The sequence below is a fragment of the Vicugna pacos genome, unplaced genomic scaffold (genome assembly GCF_048564905.1).
Source record: "Vicugna pacos unplaced genomic scaffold, VicPac4 scaffold_21, whole genome shotgun sequence".
Classification (NCBI taxonomy): Eukaryota; Metazoa; Chordata; class Mammalia; order Artiodactyla; family Camelidae; genus Vicugna; species Vicugna pacos.
Genome location: NW_027328742.1, coordinates 16,719,343 through 16,741,080, shown reverse-complemented (window position 1 = coordinate 16,741,080; position 21,738 = coordinate 16,719,343). Strand labels below are relative to the sequence as shown.

Below are 21,738 nucleotides of genomic sequence, written 5' to 3'. Positions count from 1 at the left end.
ACTGGATAAATCAGTCTGGAAGTAGATTTACCACTGGTACAGCATTTAGCCTCTAAGGAAAAGAGCCAGAAGCAGTCTTTCGATGGAATCTAAAAGTACGCTCAGTTCTTTCCTGGTTTCTAGGACCAGGAAGAGCAGTACTACTTTTCTCTACCTAAAAAGGAATGTGGAGAAGTAGGAGGATGAGGAGGTGGAGGAGAAAGAGGAGTTGGAGGAGGAAGAGGAGGTGGAGGAGGAAGAGGAGGTGGAGGAGTATTCGGAGGAGGAGGAGGTGGAGGAGGAGGTGGTGGAGGAGGAGGATGAGGTGGAGGAGGTGGAGGAGGAGGAGGAGGAGGATGTGGTGGAGGAGGAGGAGGATGTGGAGGAGGAGGAGAATGTGGTGGAGGAGCAGGATGTGAAGGAGGTGGAGGGGGAGGAGGAGGTGGAGGAGGAGGAGGAGGAGGTGGTGGAGGAGGAGGAGGAGATGGAGGAGGATTAGTCATACCAATCATGATTGGGGGCTTCGGAAATTGACTGGTTCCTTTAATGATTGGCGCCCCCGACATAGCATTTCCCCGTATGAACAACATGAGCTTCTGGCTGCTACCCCCCTCATTCCTACTACTTCTAGCATCATCCATAGTTGAAACCGGGGCAGGCATTGGTTTAACTGTTTACCCTCCCCTAGGAGGGTAGGAGGAGTTGGAGGAGGAGGAGGATGTGGAGGAGGATGTGGAGAAGGATGTGGATGAGGAGGATGTGGAGGAGGAGGCGGTGGAGGTGGATGTGGAGAAGGATGTGGATGAGGAAGATGTGGAGGAGGAGGCGGTGGAGGAGGCGGAGGTGGAAGAGGAGGAGGTGGAGGAGGTGGAGGAGTTTGTGGAGGAGGAGGATGTGGAGGAGGATGTGGAGGATGAGGATGTGGAGGAGGAAGGTGAGGAGGCGGTGGAGGAGGAGGAGGAGGTGGAGGAGGAGGAGGAGTTGGAGGAGGAGGAGGCGGAGTAAGTTGATGTGGAGGTGGAGGAGGAGGTGTTGGAGGAGGAGCTTGTGGAGGAGGAGGAGGATGTGGAGGAGGAGGAAGAGGATGTGGAGGAGGACGATATGCAAGAGGAGGATGTGGAGGATGAGGAGGTGGAGGAGATGGAGGTGGAGGAGGAGGAGGTAGAGGAGGAGGAGGTGGAGGAGGATTAGTCATACCAATCATGATTGGGGGCTTTGGAAATTGACTGGTTCCTTTAATGATTGGAGCCCCAGACATAGCATTTCCCCGTATGAACAACATGAGCTTCTGGCTGCTACCCCCCTCATTCCTACTACTTCTAGCATCATCCATAGTTGAAGCCGGGGCAGGCACTGGTTTAACTGTTTACCCTCCCTTAGGAGGGTAGGAGGAGGATGTGGAAGAGGAGGAGGTGGAGGAGGAGGAGTTGGAGGAGGAGGTGGTGGAGGAAGAGGAGGATGTTGAGGAGGAGTAGGAGGATGTGGAGGAGTAGGAGGAGGATGTGGAGGAGGAGGATGTGGAGGAGGAGGAGATGGAGGTGGAGGTGGAGAAGGAGGAAGATGTGGAGGAGGATATGGAGCAGGAGGACGTGGAGGAGGAGGAGGTGGACGATGAGGAGGAGGTGGTGGAGGACGTTGTGCAGGAGGAGGAGGTGGAGGAGGAGGAGGAGGAGGTGAAGGAAGAGGAGGTGGTGGAGGAGGACGATGTGGAGAGAGAAGGTGGTGGAGGAGGAGAATGTGGAGGAGGAGGATGTCTAGGATGTGGACGAGGAGGATGTGGAGGATGTGGAGGAGGAGGATTTGGTTGAGGAGTACGTGGATGAGACGGCAGAGGTGCCAAGGGAGGATAAAATGTAGAGGAGGAGGTGGAGGAGGAATAGGAGGTGGAGGAGAAGGTGGAGTAGGAGGTGGAAGAGGAGGTGGACGAGGAGGTGATGGGGGAGGAGGAGGAGGTGGTGAAGGAGGAGGAGGATGTGGAGGAGGAGGATGTGGATTAGGAGGATGTGGAGGATGAGGAAGAGGAGGAGGTGGAGGAGGAGTAGGATCTGGAGGAGGAGGAGGATGTGGAGGAGGTGGAGGATGTGGAGGAAGAAGAGAAAGTGGAAGAGGAGGTGGAGGAGGATGAGGAGGTGGCAAGGGAGAAGGAAATGTAGAGGAGGAGGAGGAGGAGGAGGATGTGGAGGAGGAGGATGTGGAGGAGGAGGAGGATGTGGAGGAGCAGGAGGATGTGGAGGAGGAGGACGTTGAGGAGGAGGCAGAGGTGGCAAGGGAGGAGGAAATGTAGAGGAGGAGGTGGAGGAGGAAGAGGAGGTGGAGGAGGAGGAATAGGAGGGGGAGTAGGAGGAGGAGGTGGCGGAGGAGGAGTTGGAGGCGCAGGTGGAGGTGGAGGAGGAGGAGGTGGAGGAGGAGGTGGAGGAGGAGGTGGTGGAGGTGGAGGAGGAGGTGGTGGAAGAGGAGGAGGAGGAGGTGGAGGTTGAGGAGGAGGTGTTGGAGGAGGAGGAGGCTTTGGAGGAGGAGGAGGATGTGGAGGAGGAGGAGGATGTGGAGGAGGAGGAGGTGTAGGAGGATGAGGTGGAGGTGTAGGAGGATGAGGTGGAGGTGGAGGAGGTGGTTGAGGGGGAGGAGGTGGCGGAGGAGCAGGAGGAGGTGGGGGAGGAGGAGAAGGAGGAGGTGGGGGAGGAGGAGGAGGTGGAGGAGGTGGAGGAGGAGAAGGAGGTGGAGAAGGAGGATTAGTCATACCAATCATGATTGGGGGCTTCGGAAATTGACTGGTTCCTTTTAATAATTTTCTCCCCAGACATGGCATTTCCCCATAGAAAAAAAATGAGCTTCTGGCTGCTTCCCCCCTCATTCCTACTACTTCTAGCATCATCCATAGTTGAAGCCGGGGCAGGCACTGGTTGAACTGTTTACCCTCCCCTAGGAGGGTAGGAGGAGGCGGAGGAGGAGGAGGATCTGGAGGAGGTGGAGGAGGAGGAGGTGGAGGAGGTGGAGTTGGATGAGGAGGTTAAGGTGGAGGAGGAGGTGGAGGAGGAGGTGGTGGAGGAGGAGGAGGATGTGGAGGAGGAGGAGTTGGAGGAGGAGCAGGTGGAGGAGGTGTGGAGGAGGAGAAGGAGGAGGTGGGGGAGGGGAGGTGGAGGAGGAGGAGGAGGTGGGGGAGGAGGAGGTGGAAGATGAGGAGGAGATGGAGGAGTATTAGTCATACCAATCATGATTGGGGGCTTCGGAAATTGACTGGTTCCTTTAATGATTGGCGCCCCAGACATGGCATTTCTCCGTATGAACAACATGAGCTTCTGGCTGCTACCCCCCTCATTCCTACTACTTCTAGCATCATCCATAGTTGAAGCCAGGGCAGGCATTGGTTTAACTGTTTACCCTCCCCTAGGAGGGTAGGAGGAGGTGGAGGAGAAGGAGGATGTGGAGGAGGATGTGGAGGAGGAGGATGTGGAAAAGGATGTGGATGAGGAGGATGTGGAGGAGGAGGCGGTGGAGGAGGAGGAGGTGGAAGAGGAGGAGGTGGAGGAGGTGGATGTGGAGGTGGAGGAGGAGGTGGAGGAGTTTGTGGAGGAGGAGGCAGTGGAGGAGGAGAAGGTGGAGGAGGAGGTTGTGGAGGAGGAGGAGGATGTGGAGGAGGAGGAGGAGGATGTGGACGAGCAGGAGGATGTGGAGGAGGAGGACATGGAGGAGGAGGCATAGGTGGCAAGGTAGGAGGAAATGTAGAGGAGGAGTTGGAGGAGGAAGAGGAGGTGGAGGAGGAAGAGGAGGTGTAGGAGGAGGAGCTGGAGGAGGAGGAGGAGGATGTGGAGGAGGAGGATGTGGAGGAGGAGGAGGATGTGGAGGAGCAGGAGGATGTGGAGGAGGAGGACGTTGAGGAGGAGGCAGAGGTGGCAAGGGAGGAGGAAATGTAGAGGAGGAGGTGGAGGAGGAAGAGGAGGTGGAGGAGGAGAGTAGGAGGAGGAGGTGGCGGAGGAGGAGTTGGAGGGGCAGGTGGAGGTGGAGGAGGAGGAGGTGGTGGAGGAGGAGGAGGTGGAGGTTGAGTAGGAGGTGGTGGAGGAGGAGGAGGATGTGGAGGAGGAGGAGAAGGATGTGGAGGAGGAGGAGGGTGTGGAGGAGGAGGAGGTGTACGAGGATGAGGTGGAGGTGGTGGAGGTGGTTAAGGGGTTGGAGGTGGCGGAGGAGGAGGAGGAGGTGGGGGAGGAGGAGAAGGAGGAGGTGGGGGAGGAGGAGGAGGTGGAGGTGAAGGAGGAGGTGGAGGTGGAGGAGGAGGTGGAGGAGGTGGAGGAGGAGAAGGAGGAGAAGGAGGTGGAGAAGGAGGATTAGTCATACCAATCATGATTGGGGGCTTCGGAAATTCACTGGTTCCTTTAATGATTGTCTCCCCAGACATGGCATTTCCCCATAGAAAAAAATGAGCTTCTGGCTGCTCCCCCCTCATTCCTACTACTTCTAGCATCATCCATAGTTGAAGCCGGGGCAGGCACTGGTTGAACTGTTTACCCTCCCCTAGGAGGGTAGGAGGAGGCGGAGGAGGAGGAGGATCTGGAGGAGGAGGAGGTGGAGGAGGATGAGGTGGAGGAGGTGGAGTTGGATGAGAAGGTTAAGGTGGAGGAGGAGGTGGAGGTGGAGGAGGAGGTGGTGGAGGAGGAGGTGGTGGAGGAGGAGGATGTGGAGGAGGAGGAGGATGTGGAGGAGGAGGAGGATGTGGAGGAGGAGGAGGATGTGGAGGAGGAGGAGGTGGAGGAGGAGCAGGTGGAGGAGGTGTGGAGGAGGAGAAGGAGGAGGTGGGGGAGGAGGAGGAGGTGGGGGAGGAGGAGGAGGAGGTGGGGGAGGAGGAGGTGGAAGATGAGGAGGAGATGGAGGAGTATTAGTCATACCAATCATGATTGGGGGCTTCGGAAATTGACTGGTTCCTTTAATGATTGGCACCCCAGACATGGCATTTCTCCGTATGAACAACATGAGCTTCTGGCTGCTACCCCCCTCATTCCTACTACTTGTAGCATCATGCATAGTTGAAACCGGGGCAGGCATTGGTTTAACTGTTTACCCTCCCCTAGGATGGTAGGAGGAGGTGGAGGAGGAGGAGGATGTGGAGGAGGATGTGGAGGAGGAGGATGTGGAGAAGGATGTGGATGAGGAGGATGTGGAGGAGGAGGCGGTGGAGGAGGAGGAGGTGGAAGAGGAGGAGGTGGAGGAGGTGGAGGTGGAGGTGGAGGTGGAGGAGGAGGTGGAGGAGTTTGTGGAGGAGGAGGATGTGGAGGAGGATGTGGAGGATGAGGATGTGGAGGAGGAAGATGTGGAGGAGGAGGCGGTGGAGGAGGAGGAGGTGGAGGAGGAGGAGGCGGAGTAAGTTGATGTGGAGGTGGAGGAGGAGGTGGTGGAGGAGGAGGTTGTGGAGGAGGAGGAGGATGTGGAGGAGGAGGAGGAGGATGTGGAGGAGGACGATGTGGAAGAGGAGGATGTGGAGGATGAGGAGGTGGGGGAGATGGAGGTGGAGGAGGAGGAGTTGGAGGAGGAGGAGGAGGTGGAGGAGGAGGAGGTGGAGGAGGAGGAGGAGGTGGAGGAGGATTAGTCATACCAATCAGGATTGGGGGCTTCGGAAATTGACTGGTTCCTTTAATGATTGGCGCCCCAGACATAGCATTTCTCCGTATGAACAACATGAGCTTCTGGCTGCTACCCCCCTCATTCCTACTACTTCTAGCATCATCCATAGTTGAAGCCGGGGCAGGCACTGGTTTAACTGTTTACCCTCCCCTAGGAGGGTAGGAGGAGGATGTGGAAGAGGAGGAAGTGGAGGAGGAGGAGGTGGAGGAGGAGGTGGTGGAGGAAGAGGAGGATGTTGAGGAGGAGTAGGAGGATGTGGAGGAGCAGGAGAAGGATGTGGAGGAGGAGGATGTGGAGGAGGAGGATGTGGAGGAGGAGGAGATGGAGGTGGAGGTGGAGGAGGAGGAAGATGTGGAGGAGGATATGGAGCAGGAGGACGTGGAGGAGGAGGAGGTGGACGAGGAGGAGGAGGTAGTGGAGGAGAAGGAGGTGGTGGAGGAGGAGGAGGTGGTGGAGGATGTGGTGGAGGAGGTGGAGGTGGATGTGGAGGAGGTGGAAGTTGATGTGGAGGAGTTGGAGGTGGAGGAGGTGGAGGAGGTGGAAGTGGAGGAGGTGGAGGTGCAGGAGGAGGATGTGGAGGAGGAGGATGTGGAGGCGGAGGAGGAAGAGGTGGAGTTGGAGGAGGAGGACGTGGAGGAGGTGGATGTTGAGGAGGAGGATGTGGAGGAGGAGAATGTGGAGGAGGATGTGGAGAAGGAGGAGGATGTGGAGGAGGAGCAGGATGTGGAGGAGGAGGTGGAGGAGGAGGAGATGGAGGGTGAGTTGCTGGAGGAGGAGTAGGTGGAGGAGGAGTAGGTGGAGGTGTAAGAGGAGGAGAAGGAGGAGGTGGAGGAGGACGAGGTGGAGGAGAAGGAGGTGGAGGAGGAGGAGGTTGAGGAGGAGGAGGAAGAGGTGGAGGAGGAGGAGGAGGAGGAAGAAGTGGAGGAGGAGTTGGTGGAGGTGGAGTAGGTGGAGGTGGAGGAGGATGTGGAGGAGGAGGAAGAGGTGGAGAAGGAGAAGGAGGAGGTGAAGGAGGAGGAGCTGGAGGTGGAGGTTCGACAATTGGTTGCCCTGTATGTGATCTCTATGGAAACTAGGCCTGTTCCTTGAACTTTTGCTATAAACCACCCCCTGCCCACACCTCCCCTCCTCAGCAGGCTCACAGTCTTGGAAGTATTAGCCCACTTGACCTCCTTTGTCCAACAAAGAAATAAAGCTGCCTTTTCTAGTTCATCCAAAACTCTGTCCTCCAGTGTCAATTCAGTAAACTTAATAAGGAGGCTGTGTTTTGGCAACTGGTTCATGTATCAGTTTTATGACTTTCCAGGCCATTACCTTATCTAGGTTGCTTTCTGCTCAGTGCCAGCCTCATTGTATTAAATGAAGATAATAGTGCCTACCTCAGAGGGTTACTATGAGGATATAATACAAGTCAAGTGCTTAGATTAGCCCCCGGCAGGTACAAAGGTGAATTCTTAGGCTACATGAGTTACTGTATAATTTCTGTCTTCTAGGAGCTGACGGCAAGATACACTGAAATGGACATGCTTCTACGATACATACAGTCAACAAAACAAGAACAACATAAAACAAAAACAAAATTAGATGATGGATATTTTATGGCTTTTCTTTTTATAGGTTCTACTTGTTTGTAAAATTAAGTGTCAGCTCTTTAGCTTGGCATCAAAGTCCATCACAATCTGATGCCAATGTTTCTATACACGTAACACATTCTTCCCCACTGACTAAATAACCTATACTCAGACCAAACCAGGCCATTAACTGTGGGCTCAGTGGACTCTACATCTAATCTCTACAAATCTATTCATGATATTTATTTAATCTGTATATAAAATACTTTTCATTCACATTTATTGGTAAATATCTTCTCATCTTTTACCAACCAGGCCAGACGGCTTTCTCCACAAAGACTTTTTTTTTTTATTGATTTGTAATCATTTTACAATTTTGTGTCAAATTCCAGTGTAGAGCACAATTTTTCAGTTATACATGAACATACGTATATTCACTGTCACATTTTTTCTCTGTGAGCTACCATATGATCTTGTGTGTATTTCCCTGTGCTATACAGTATAACCTTGTTTATCTATTCTACAATTTTAAAATCCTGTCTATCCCTTCCCACCCTCCACCTCCTTGGCAACCACAAATTTGTATTCTATGTCCAGGAGTCTGTTTCTGTTTTGTATTTATGCTTTGTTTGTTGGTTGGTTTGTTTGTTTGTTTTAGATTCCACATATGAGTGACCTCTTGTGGTATTTTTCTTTCTCTTTCTGGTTTATTTCACTTAGAATGACATTCTCCAGGAGCATCCATGTTGCTGCAAATGGCATTATGTTGTCAGTTTTTATGGCTGAGTAGTATTCCATTGTAGAAATATACCACTTCTTCTTTATCCAGTCATCCGTTGATGGACATTTAGGCTGTCTCCATGTCTTGGCTATTGTAAATAGTGCTGCTACGAACACTGGGGTGCAGGTGTCATCCTGAAGTAGGGTTCCTTCTGGATATAAGCCCAGGAACGGGATTCCCGGGTCATACGGTAAATCTATTCCTAGTCTTTTGAGGAATCTCCATACTGTTTCCACAGTGGCTGCACCAAACTGCATTCCCACTAGCAGTGTAGGAGGGTTCCCCTTTCTCCACAGCCTCTCCAGCATCTGTCATTTGTGGATTTTTGAATGATGGTCATTCTGACTGGCGTGAGGTGATACCTCATTGTAGTTTTGATTTGCATTTCTCTCATAATTAGTGATATTGAGCATTTTTTCATGTGCCTATTGATCATTTGTATCTCTTCCTTGGGGAATTGCTTGTTTAGGTTGTTTGCCCAATTTTGGATTGGGTTGTTTGGTTGTTTCTTATTAAGTCGTATGAGCTGCTTATATATTCTGGAGATCACGCCTTTGTCAGTTTCATCTGCAAAAATTTTTTCCCATTCCATAGGTTGTCTTTTTGTTTTACTTATAGTTTCCTTTGCTGTGCAGAAGCTGGTAAGTTTAATTAGGTTCCACTTGTTTGTTTGTTTTTTTTTTCCACAAAGACTTTCTTTAAAGCCCCAGCAGACAGAATGTATCTACCCTTTCTGTAGCATTAACACTTTTTGCCTCCATTATCATATTTATCATATATGCTCTTGGGTTAGAGTTATTTTGTGAAGCCCACGAGGTTTCAAGTACCTGCATAGACAGAAATTGCTCCTTATTGGTCTTTACACCATCCTTGGACCGGGCTCCACCACCACCATCTTCACAATACACACAGTGCAGGCTACCGTGCCTTATACACTGCAGGCATTTGACAAATATGAGTGGGGTCTGTGAATTGCTGGGATGTAGGAAAGTATAAGTGGAATGGAGATGGGGAAGAATTCCTTATCTTGACCAAATGGGGAAAGGAAAAGCGGGTGGCTATAACCCAGGGGCTGCAACCGCTTATTAAAATTAGATCTTCACTGTCAGAACAAATTCTCACACGTGCTTGGTATTAGGTATCTTTCAGGGGCTGGCTACTTTCACACCCCCTTCTAAGAAAGCTGCCTCCCGTTCAGCCCCTGATGATGTGGTGGATGAGTCAACTATATTTATTCTGCCGTAGTCCACCCTCCAGCCTGGGTTAATTGGATCAGGGCAGCCAATTCACAGGAAGCCTGGTTACGTGTAGCCTCACATAACAAGATGAGTTCAGTCAATGGCTGTTCCACTGAGAATGTCAGATTGGGACTTGGAGCAAGTATTCAACCAGGAGCTATAAACACCAGAGTTTCTGTCACAATAAAAACAACATAGCTATATTTATCCAGCATGTACTGTGTGCCATGACTAGGCTGTGTATTTAAGGACAGTACCTTACTTACTCCTCACAGTATTCCGTGAGTTCAAAGCCATTATTAGCTCCCTTTTCTACATGAGGAAACGACACAGAGAAGTTACATGATAAATCAGGAGTCAAACTCGAGCAATCTTTCTCTAGAGTCTGTTCCCCAACCTCTGTGCTGACATATTTGTTTCCCCAGGACGGGGCAGGGTGGGACAAAATGTCCTGAAGACCCAGGGATGGGGCACCCCTTTGAAGGTCATGGGCAAGACAAGGAGTAAGTGGAGGAAGGCAGTCTACGGAGGAAAACAAAGCAAGCAGGGTGGGAGGAGGGTCAAAGAGAATGTAAATAAAAGATGATGAAGCCACAGATAGGCCTCATTTCCTGGCAGCTGTAAAATTCCCAGGGGCTTGGCAATATTGTGTTTCCTGCCATAGGGTTTTGTGACCCGGCTGCTTATGATAAACTGACTTGTGTGTGAGCTAAATCGAGGGGGACTTTGCAGTGACAAGAACTCGTGTGCACGTGCTCAAATCCTGTGTGTTCCCGCATTGAAACACAGTTAGTTGTGGACTCAGAAGTCACAGTTATTGCCCGGCCCCCAGCTCAGCTCTACTCCAACTCTGCAGGCCCTCCAGCTCAGGAAATAATTCCTTACTCAGAGTCAGAGGACGTGGTTGGAGTTCCATCTCTGCCGTCTTATTACCTGCGTGACCTTGAACTGGTCCTTGATGTCTTTGAACCTCAACAGCTTCATTTAGCAAGTGTGCGGGGGAGGGGACAGCTAATAACAAAACATTTGCCCTACCTCCTGCCTCTAGCCAAGAATCCTGACTGCAGCTTCACTAAGACAGAGTAGGTGAAGAGGCTGTGCAAATATGGAACTTTTTTTTTTAAGCTTAGCGTTCCTTAGGGCTTGGGTGTAAATTATGGCTTTTATCAGTGGTGCTGGGCTAGTCAGTAAAGGAACACAGTAATGTTATCACCATCGCATTTCCCTTACTCGTGTCTCTGTTTACAAAGTCACAGTTATTGCCAGAAAATACTCACATTCCTTTGTTCTCATTGAGTCAACTCTGGAAACACCAGTCTCTTTATCAGTAAGATGATCTGTTTTTCTTCTGCTCTTTTATTCATGAGCAGAAACACCCTCCTGGGCTGGCTCTCCATGGGCTTGGCTCTCCATAGTCTTCCTCTGTTTCTCTGCTTCACCAAAGCTTACCTACTCTGCCAACTTGGGCCGAAACGGCCTCCTCCCCACCTACAATGAAGGGGTGTCTGTGACTGCTGTCTAGGGGACCCTAATTGATTGTTGGAGAGAAACTTGCCTGGCCACAAAGAGATGGGCCTGATAGGTATTAGCTTGAGAACCCAGCCAACTGTGTGATTCTCTGATACAATTAAGATCAATTGCATCTTGTAATACAAGTCACAGAGGGGTTTTGAATTTAGTGTAATTTCTTTGATGGGTTTGTTTGTAAATGAATTATGTCTCCTTCAGAAGTATCATTTTGTGGTGTTTTCCCAACTTCAGAAACTTTTAGTGTCTCATCAAAACCACAAAACTCACTAAATCATAGTCTTCCTTTTGGAACTCATACAGACATAATCCAAGTTTACTATAAATAAATTATGAGATAGTTGATGCTTGCTTTATTAAGTTTGGGAGTTGGGAGGGTCCTGAGACACAGGAGCCCTGAGGTAGGCTGGCAGATAAAACACAGGACGCTCAGTTGAGTTGAATTTGAATTTCAGGTAAATAACAAATAAACAACTAACTGTCGATGAAGGATGTTGAGGCCATCAAGCCATCGGCCACTGTAGCTGTGCACCCAGAGGGGATTCAAGAGGGAGAAAAACAAGATACTGGTCCTAGATAGTTAAGGTACATATCAAAGGAATGATTTCAGTGAGCCCAGATTCTTGCACCTTCCCATACATAGAAAAGCACTAAATTCATTCTCCTGAGATGTTTGTTTTCCTTTAATTAGCAGCAATGTTTTGATATTCTGACTACCCTAGTTTTGTTTTGTTTATTTTTGTTTTGTTCTGTTTATGCAAAAACTTCTATATATCCTGGCTCCTCCCTTACCTCTTCAGACTAGTCCCTCAGAGTTATCTGAAAAGCTGTCTCCTGGGCTTAAGTCCGCTGAATAAAACATAATTCTCAACTTTTAGGCTGTGCATTTTTTCCAGTCGACACAACCACTACTAAGCTTTTCCAACAGGAACGCAGAAGGAGGCTAGGTCATTCCAGGAACATGGCCTTGGGCTGCTGGAAGCCACAGAGTGTTGGTCTCTAAGTGTAGGGGTTTGAATGAAATCCTTGTGTGCCCAAAGCTCTTTGTAGTTCTTGCCTTCAAAAGTGCCTGGCACAGGAAATTGTGCTTAACAAAAATAGTCGTCCTGTTAACAAGTTAAATGTGAGCCCCAACCCTGACCTCCAACCTTGGAGCTCTAACTGAATCAAAGCCCCTGGCCTGGTGGTCAAGAAGTTCTTTCCTGCTCAGGGTCATGCTGTCAATTATGAAACTGAGTTTGGTGCTAGCAGGACAGATGTTTATTCAATGCCAGAGAGTGAAGAAGAGGAGCTCAAACTCTAAAGATAACTTCTCCATGAAGAGAGGAAAAGGGGGGGGGGAATTTTAAGGGGTAAGAGGCAGGTGCAACATCAGAAGCTGAAAAAAAAAACAGAGCTTTCCAGGAACAGATGGCATACACAGGCCCTCAGGCCCCCTTGTACATGGCACAAATTGTCCCTAGCCGAATACAAATCCCCTCTTTGGATGGGGATCTTAACACGGTAATGAAGCAAAAGCTGCTTTCAGATGCTTCCAGATTTCATCTGCACAGGTGCATTCCTGTGGTCAAGTCACAGCTGGTTTGATGCAGTTGACCACAGTATATCTCTCAAAGCAAATATCTCTCAAAGGATAGCTGCAAAATATCTCCGCTAAATACCAGGTAGTCTTGAAACAAGCACAGAGATAAACCAAGGCAATGAAACTGGGGACCTTTATCCTACTTTGCTTCCTATCTTGGATCTAGATGGTTAGGTCTAGTTTTGTTGCCAGCCTTTCTGGCACCCTGCAGATAAAACACAACTGGCTTGCATAGTTAAAGACAACTTCTGCCCCCTGGGGCTTGGGTTGTATAGCATAGGGGACCATTTCTTTATTAATTCAAAATACTATAAGATCTTTCATAATCAAACTGTATCCAACCAGAATTTTTTACAACTTGTGTGTGAACAAAGGGCTTTTGGCAGGGGTGAGTTTAGCTCAGCAGTAGAGCATGTGCTTAGCATGTGCAAGGTCCTGGGTTCAAACCACAGTAACTCCATTTAAAAAAAAAGGAGGGGAGGGAGCTTTAGATGCAAACTTTCAATGTTAAAAAAAAAAAAGGGACTAGGAAACTTGTTTAACTTGCTTAAAATATCATTAACTCTTAGGAAATTGTTCACAAGCAATGGACATGCTGCAGTTTAAAATGAATCTCATTTTTCCACTGAGTCGTATTTAAGACTTGCCATCAATGTTTTTATTGACGTAGAATTGGTGATCTATAGGTACAAAATACACATATTTAAATTAGTCTATAATTTGTACCATATGTTAGTTCTCAGCTTGCCCTCCCTTAGTCCAAAATACAAACATTTCTCAGTTTCTGAATAGGTCAAGGTACTTCGTTGATTTAATTATATCTATATTGCAGCCAGTCTGAGCTGGGTCTGGAGAAGAATGTGTGTCCTATTTTTGTTTCTCTTTACTCATTAGATTTCTATTTTTAAATGGTACTGCATTGTGAGTTTAACTTAATGCCCACAGAAGCAGCCATGGATGGAATTCTATTCCTCCTTGAGTTTTCACAGATTCAGGCTTTGTATAAAGAGCCTGTTTATCCTTCTCAGATTAGCTTCTTTCTCTTTTCTCTGATGGCATTACCTTAGTTCTGACCTTCATCACTTCTTGGCTGGATTATTCTAATCATATTTCACCTGGTAATTCTTTTCCTGGCTTTACTCACAGTGTCTGATATGATAACTTGCATGTGACAGAAGCCCAGAATAAGAGTGGCATAAATGAGATAGAACTTTACTTCTCTGGTGCTCAAAAGTCTGGCTAGAATGGCAGCTCTCGACCAAAGCCATGGGAGCCCATCTCCGTCCATCTTGCTGTTCTGCTCAGCCACATACTCCCCGCATTGCAGTTCAGTCTTTGGGGAAGGGGACATGGATGAGAGGGCAGTACAACTTTACCTTTAAAGGCGTAACCCAGACGTTGCACTTCATCTTCCATCCCATTGCCCAGAACTTAGTCATATGGCCCACCCTTAGTTGTAAGGCAAGCTAGAAAATGCGATCTTTATTTGGTGCCCAGCTAAAAAATTGGGGTCTCTATTAATGCAGATAAAGAAGAGAAGGATATATAATGGTGCTGTCCAATATGGAAGCCACTAGCCACATGTGGCTATTTACATTTAAATTTATTAAAATTAAATAACAGCATAAATTCAGTTTCTCAGATGCACTAGCTGTATTTCAAGTGCTCGGTGTTGTGAGTGGCTACATGCCATGAGATTGGGCAGCACAGATATAAAACTTTTCTATCATCATTGTAAGTTCTACTGGATAGAGCAGATATAGAAAACCAACAATCTTATTGTCACCCCACCAATTCTTCACACAGAATTTCACATAAAACTAATCCCCTTGTTTGTGTGTTTAAAGAGTTTCAATGGGTCTCTACTGCTTTCAGCATAAACCCCAAATCTCCCTAGCCTAGAACATCAGCCCTTTGTTTAATCTGAACCTTTCTTACCACTCCATCTTCATCTACTACACTTCTCCATAAATGCCTTTTACTTATATCATGTGGCATTGCAGGTCTTGAAACAAATCATGCTTTTGCACATGTTGTGTTCTCTCTGTTACTGGAAAACTGGGTTTGCCTCTTGGTGGGTGTCAAGCCAAAAGACCCCCCTACCTTATCTGCTTACAAAATTCCCCCTTGATATATTTCACTGTTAAGTCTAGAGGTCTATCTTCTGTAATTGCTTTCTGCTGAGAATGGGTGTTGTAGTCTCCCTGGTTAGAAGAGTGGAAGTCTGTCAGTGCTAGAACTAGGTAAGTTTTGGGGTCCACCAAAGTACTGTCTGAATCTCGCTTGAATAGCATTATTCTAGCAGATGTGGGAGAGACACAGCAGGAGAGAAAATTAGCAGCATCTTTGCAACGTCATCAGCAAAGACTTGAGGCAAGGACGCCCTAAACCAAACCATTTTCCTAATATTTTCCCAAAACTAGGAAGGGGATCATTCCGAAAAGAGATTTGATTTTTCATTTGCATGATAAGGTGAGCCACATTAGAAGACTCATCAGGTATAGAAAACAGCATTTGGGAAGTTTTATAGTATAAGTTCCTCCTTGAGAGGCTGTTAAGACATCAGGGGCCATGTGGTTTTGTAGGACCATATTTTTTATCTGAGAAACATTTGCATTCAGCTGATTGGCAGCCTGATTATTATCTCTTTAAAGCTTGCTGGGTAAAATTTGTTAAGCACGCTATGTGAGGGATGATGTCCTCTATTTTTTATCTCTAAATGCATGCCTCTTCTCAATGGCCAAAGCAGATGTACAATGCATGTTCAACAGTCCACAAAACAGGCCATTCTGGTCAATGTAAATTTAAATCATGTAGCAGTCAGAATGACTTCCCCATACTTCAACTGGAAATTTTTTTTTATCACTTCCCCTTTTGATTGCCAAGCTTTTGATAGATCAGAATATTTTTCCCTTAATGACAGGGTGGTTGCTGCCTGCTATGGGTCCATCATGTCATGTCCGTTGGTGCTAGGCCTCCTTTTGTTCATATATTTACCTAGTTATCCACGTTGAGGGAAAGCTAATCAGACACAGTGAACAAGTTCAGAGTTATGTTAACGGGGAAATGTGTTTTATAAGCTGTACATGTCATCAATCATGCCAAATTGTCACACAAACGTTATACATGCGCTTTTAGCAGTAGACTTAAATCAAGCCATGATACATATTGTGAGTAGTTAGTTATACTCTGTGATAATCTCACTGGAGAATTTCCTTTCCATCCTAAACCCTGGGGAAACTTTCAGTGTTAATAGGGAGACAAACATTTGATAAACACTTCAGTTAAATTAGTAGGATGGGTCTTAGAGTTCTGGTCCGGATTTTTGGGTCAACTGCCTGCCACTGCTGTTGTCTTTTTCTCCTCCTGCTATGGATGTCTTAAGGCATCAGCACTCCTCTCTGTAGACCAGTCCAATGCAGAGCTCCTTGTGCATAAGGGTCTGATAAGGGTCCTTTTAATATCTCAATTAAACTTTACAATAATATAACATAACAGCAAGGAGATATCTTGAAAGTGAGTCTTAGGTAGTAAATATAGACCTCAGTTAAGAAAACCAGAATTTAATATCCACTGAAGCATAATCTTGTTCCCTCTAAAATTACCCACATTTCTACCAAATACAAATAAGACTAATTTGTTTGCAAAATAAGCCTGGTTAATGGGCCACATAGGCTCTTTGAATTGGCTATGCTGGAACTTTTCATAAGGTTCCATCACATAAACTTTCTGTTAATAGTCTTATGAAGCCATCAGCTTTTGCATTAGGACTTTTATTTTCTTATCCAGTTCCACAGTATGACCTGAAATTTATCAGAAACCTGTACTTGTCAAAAGTTCTTCCTGTGAATCTTCTTGAAGATGAAACATTTTTGCAAAACATCAGAGTAAAATAATAACTATCTATAAATGACAAAAGACTTAATAGTCATGATTAAACCCCTGACCACAATGCAATTGACAAAAAAACTTGGTTACCATAACTAGACTTATGACTGATAATATTTTATAAGGACATACCAGATTTTTTGGAATTCCCCATAGTTTTTAGAAATCTATATTAATATTTAGCCATACAGTATAACCTGAAGAGGCTTGTTACCACTCATTTGACAATGCTTCCCATGTCATTTAACATATCAAATAATCCTATTTAATTTAGTCTCTCTCTGAGATGCCTCGGGGTTCCTTGGAAGAATCTTAAAGTTAGCTAGAGGTCAAAAGAACTTCAGTTAGTATTTGCTATTTGGGAAGTTGTCAAAAATATCAAAAATTTTCCAAATACCTGGTCAAATAGGATCATAGGTCACTGTGAAATAACCATTCTCTTAACCAAAGTGACAATAAAAGATCTCATAGGCAAATATAGAAAGTTACAATCAGATCTCTCAAAAGGCAGAGAAAGTCATAAGCTATTATCAAAAGCAGCTCAACACTGTAAGAAAACTTTGCTTTCCCAGCAGAGACAGAAAACCAAATTCTAGTCTTGCTTAAGACTATTTTCAATAACAAAATTCATTTACTTCATTATGTTTAATCTAATCTAAGCCAATCCTGACCATGTATGGAACTCTTTTCTCAGTGATCCTTCTCCACAAACCTTCTAACTTTTTGTATCCATATTATTTTGTCCCTTATTTTCTTTCCCATTTGGAAATAACCAGCTCTTGGACAAAACTACCTTTTTTCCCTTTTAGCAAAATACTTTTCCATTCCTCATACCTTCTTTTACTGAAAATATGTTTCCTAGTTTCCTTGCATACTGAAACATTTTCCTTATTATTTTAGTAGCTTTAATTACATATATTACAATTTTAACCCTTAAAACCCCTAATCTCTAGCAAAAACCAAGAAGCAAGTAATTGTGAACTGTTTGGCATACCAGTACTTCCTGGCTGGCAAACTTATGAACATACTCTATTAACTGTAGAAACACACATTTTCTCATAGCAGCATTTCTTCCCTTAATGTGTTACAACATGTGCATTTAATAAAGCCAGACATCTTTACTTTCCCATTTCCCTCCTGTAAGATGACAAAAGTGGGTAAACTTAGACCTGCTTAGCAATTAATGTTCCAGTATTTTATTTTATTTGAAATGACCTGGATAGCCAGTGAATTCATTTAACTTTATATAGTTTCAAGTTGCCAAAATCTGGAAAGACTATTTTTAATTATTCATAAAATGAAATTACTCCTAACAAGTTTACCTTAAAAAAAAAAAAACCTCATCTCATTTATATTTAATTTACCTAAAAGTTTCATCATATCAAGTTATTTTCCTTTCTGACAACTTTGCAACAGATATAATTTTATTTGACTTCTAGTAAACCTAGGTACAATAAAAGTATTATACTTAATATTGATGACTCTAAAGACGTGTTTATATTAATTAAACCAACAAGATTTTTTTAACATTTTTTTATTGATTTATAATCATTTTACAATGTTGTGTCAAATTCCAGTGTAGAGCACAACTTTTCAGTTATACATGAACATATATATATTCATTATCACATTTTTTTCTCTGTGAGCTACCATAAGATCTTGTGTATATTTCCCTGTGCTTTACAGTATAATCTTGTTTATCTATTCTACAATTTTAAAATCTCGTCTATCCCTTCCCACCCTCCACCCCCTAAACCAATAAGCTTAAGCTAGTTTCAAAACTAGATATTGATTTAATATTAAATATTTTCTAGATCACATAAACCCTAAATTCATTCTAGGCAGTTTCTTTTATATTTCTGGGAATTTATATAAGCACTCAATTTCCCTTAAGACTATTAAATAGAGCTCATTCCCAAATTAATTTTGATAATACTATCTGGATGTAAAGACATTTCATATCTATAATGAACATAGACATACTTACATCCACATATACACAGAGATCTCATAGTTCTGCTTGAGTTTAAAAAGGCCTTTTTTTTTTTTCAGTCTCAGAAATTAAGAATGGTCTAGAGGAAGGTTCCTGAGAGCCTGGGTAGAATATTTACATCTCAAAAGCACAGGGAGAGATATGCAAGTTCCTCCGCAAAGCAAAACGAGTTTTGGAACAGTTAAGGAATCTCAGAAAAGAAATGGAGCTATTAAAAAATTGAGCCAAGTGGAAATTCTAAATCTGAAAACTGTATGTTAAGGAAAAAGTTTATTGGAGGGGTTTAACAACAGATGAGATACTGCAGAAGAAATGAACTTGAAAATGGATAGGCAAGCCCCAGCCTGGGAGAAAATATTTGCACTCTCTATGTGTCTGACAAAGGTCATGTATCTCAAATATATAAAGGACTCTAAATCAATAATAAAACACTGATTCTGTAAAAATGGGTAAAACACTTGAACAGACACTTTACAAACAGAAAGGTACACAAGTACCCAGCAGCCCTTGAAGAAGCGCTCAGTGTCACCCGTCACCAGGGAAATCAAGGAAATGAAAATTAAAACCTCAGCACGCCAGCAGTATACACCCTGTAGAATGGCTAAAATTAAATCTAAAAGACTGATGCCACCAAATACCAGCAAGGAAGTGAAATAACTGGAATCCTAACACATTGCTGGGGAGAGTGCAAAACGGTAAAGCCGCTTTGGGAATTCATTTAGCAGTTTATTATAAAATTAAGCATACATTTATGACTCGACAGGTATTACCCAACAGAAATGAAGACATATAGCTACGAAAGGACTTACAAAATAATATAAGTATGAATTTTTAATTCATGATAGCCCCCAAATGGAAAGAATTGATAAATTATGTTAAATCAATGGAATGCTAAGTAATAGAAAGGAATGACTGTATACATTAGCACATGCGTGAATTTCAAAATCATTATATTGAGCAAAAAAGAAGACAGACACAAAAATGTACATACAGCATAATTCCATTTATGTGAGGTTCTGGAACATAAAGGCTTAGTCTGTGGCAACAGCAGTACAAACTGGTTGCCTTGGTGGAAGGGATTGTCCAGAATTGGGAAGGGGAACCAAAGAGCTTTCTAGGGTGTTAAGATACTAGTGTATCTTGGTGGGGGTATAGGTTACATAGGTGTGTGCATTTATTAAAACTCCCTGTTCACTTAAGACCTATGCATTACACTATGTAAATTAACAATTTTTAAAATGACCACCTCCCCCCCCACCCTCTGCCAAAAAAAGAAAACAGCGAATGTAATTTCAGGAAACTGACCACCTTGGTTCTCAGTTCAAATCCTGATTCTGACACTTAAAAGCTATGTGACCTTAGTCAAATTATTTAATCTGTCTGTGTTCTAGCTTTCTCATCTGTAAAGTTGGGATAAAAATAGCACCTAAGTTAGGGTTGTGAAGATTAAATGAGTGCTTCAAACAGTTCCTGGTACATGGAAACACAGTAATGACCATAATTAAGAAGACATACCTGTTCTGTTTGTTTTAGGATTAACTATGTCCTGGTTCTTTGAAAGTGGGTAAGGCAGGTGTTGTATCTTGAACTATTAGCAGAACGTGTGTCAAAACCAACCTGCAGGCTTGGTTTGGTCTGTTGTTTATTGTTTCAGCAGAGGAAAAGAGTGATGTCTTTGTCCAGGTTACTTTGTGTCTCTGGCCTTAGTGTCTTCATCTCTGAAATAAGGGGGTTGTGTGGGATGAGTGACTCATCACTGGGAGTCAGATGCCCCTGTCCGATTCCCGTGAAAACCTTAACCCTCTCAGAAAAATGCCCCTAATACACGTACACAGTGAATATTGTGTAATTAATGGATATTAATTGCTTTAAAACCTTTAGGAAATAGTGTGTGGGGGGTTATGTTTTGCTGTGTTTTCCTTTTTAAAGAAAATGAAATCTGGGGTGGTGAGATGTCCGGTATTTGAATTGGCCCCTTCCTCATCTTTTGATCCCACAAAATCCATGGTCCTTATGAGAGCTTAGACAGTAGGGCTGATCCTCACCTTGGCCCTGGACCTCACAGCTGACTCTCAGCTCTTGTCCTCCATGGCTGCCGTGGCCTTGGCCTGGAGCCTCCCCGCATTCCCTGTGAGGCTTGGCCTCAGGGACCCGCCCTGAGGCTCACAACGTCGCAGCTGTCAGTGCCCTGGCCTCTGGGACTTCCACACGCGTGTCCCCTCTCAAGGCTCTGCCGCTACCCAGCTTAGGCTTCCACTCGCCCTGCGGAGCCGGAGACCTTTCTCTTCCTGGTTTCCAGGAACCCTGGCTTGTTTCCTCATCCGCTTCCTGAGCCCTGCCCCTGTTCTCCCCTCTCATTCACACAGCCCCGTGAACCTTGTAGGTCTTTGGAAACCAAGGGCCGCCTATGCGTTCTCCTTTTTGTGCTGAAGCACACACGACGGTTAATTTCCTGCTAAGCTAAGAAACTCCCAGGCCCGAAGACAAAAAGGCCTGGCAGCATCTAGAAGGCTGGAAGTCCATTGTTCACCTCGCACCCCAGGTCGCACCTCGCAGTGACTTCCCAGTCAGCCCCGAGGAAGCTGTAAGCTCGCAGAAGAGGGAGGAGTCTCGGAAAAGGGATTAGTGTAGCCCAGTGTCGGAGGAGGACGGAGGGTGTGGGTTGTAGGTGGAGTGGCGTGGGTGCGCCTGAGTCGGGAAGAGAGCTCTTTAAGGGGGAAGATGAGAGCTGGGATTGTACTTTATTAAAATGGACCGTCCTGTCTGGCTGTGACTGCAGCCTGCTTACACCTGCGGTCGACGGCAGGTGGCGCTGCTTTTCACCGTGGAACCTGTGAGCTGACTGCTTGGTCCAGTCAAGACTGCCGACTCAGATAGGAATCCAGGTCGATGTATGAGACAGACTTCTCAGTGTTGCTCCTGTTTACAGAGCAGGATTCTGTCTCTGCAAAGCTGCTTCATTGTCTGGAAACTCAGGAGGCTTAGGGGGAGTTGCAATGAACTCTTTGGCTTTTAACCTCAGCGTGACGTCATTTTTCCTTCTGTCGACAGAATAACACCGATGGACTCCACGAACTTGCCGGTGGGGGCTTAATTTATTGCCTGGGAGTTGTGTTCTTCAAGAGTGACGGCGTCATTCCGTTTGCCCATGCCATCTGGCACCTGTTCGTGGCCACGGCAGCCGCCGTGCACTACTATGCCATCTGGAAATACCTTTACCGAAGTCCAACAGACTATGCGACACTTATGACCAAACTGTACTAGGTCTCCAAACCAGTATTATTTCAATTATGGCACTTAGGAGTCGGGTAAGAGCTGAAAATTGCACAAAGGAGGAAAAACAAAAAAAAGAAGACTGCACTGACTTTCTTTGTATCTTTTGAATATAATTACTGTGAAAGTGTAAAAGCTGTGTTCTGGAATTTCCCCCCCTCACAGCTAATAAGGCAGTGAATTAATTATTCATTCCATTCCACTATCATGAAGGACTCTGGATAGACTTGGCCAGCTTGATGTTTACAAACCAGAATTTTGTATTTTAATTTTACAGATTTTACTACATGATTTTT

General features: G+C 45.5%; 1 long non-coding RNA gene across 1 annotated transcript in view; it reads left to right on the top strand.

Annotated features, from left to right (window-relative positions):
- The window catches only part of LOC140694407 (uncharacterized), a 43,294-nt gene extending 21,817 nt beyond the window's left edge, over window positions 1–21,477 (top strand). The window contains exon 2 of the long non-coding RNA XR_012070058.1: window positions 21,221–21,477. This is a non-coding gene — a long non-coding RNA (uncharacterized lncRNA). The remainder of the gene's footprint in view (window positions 1–21,220) is intronic.
- The last annotated feature ends 261 nt before the right edge of the window (window positions 21,478–21,738 follow it).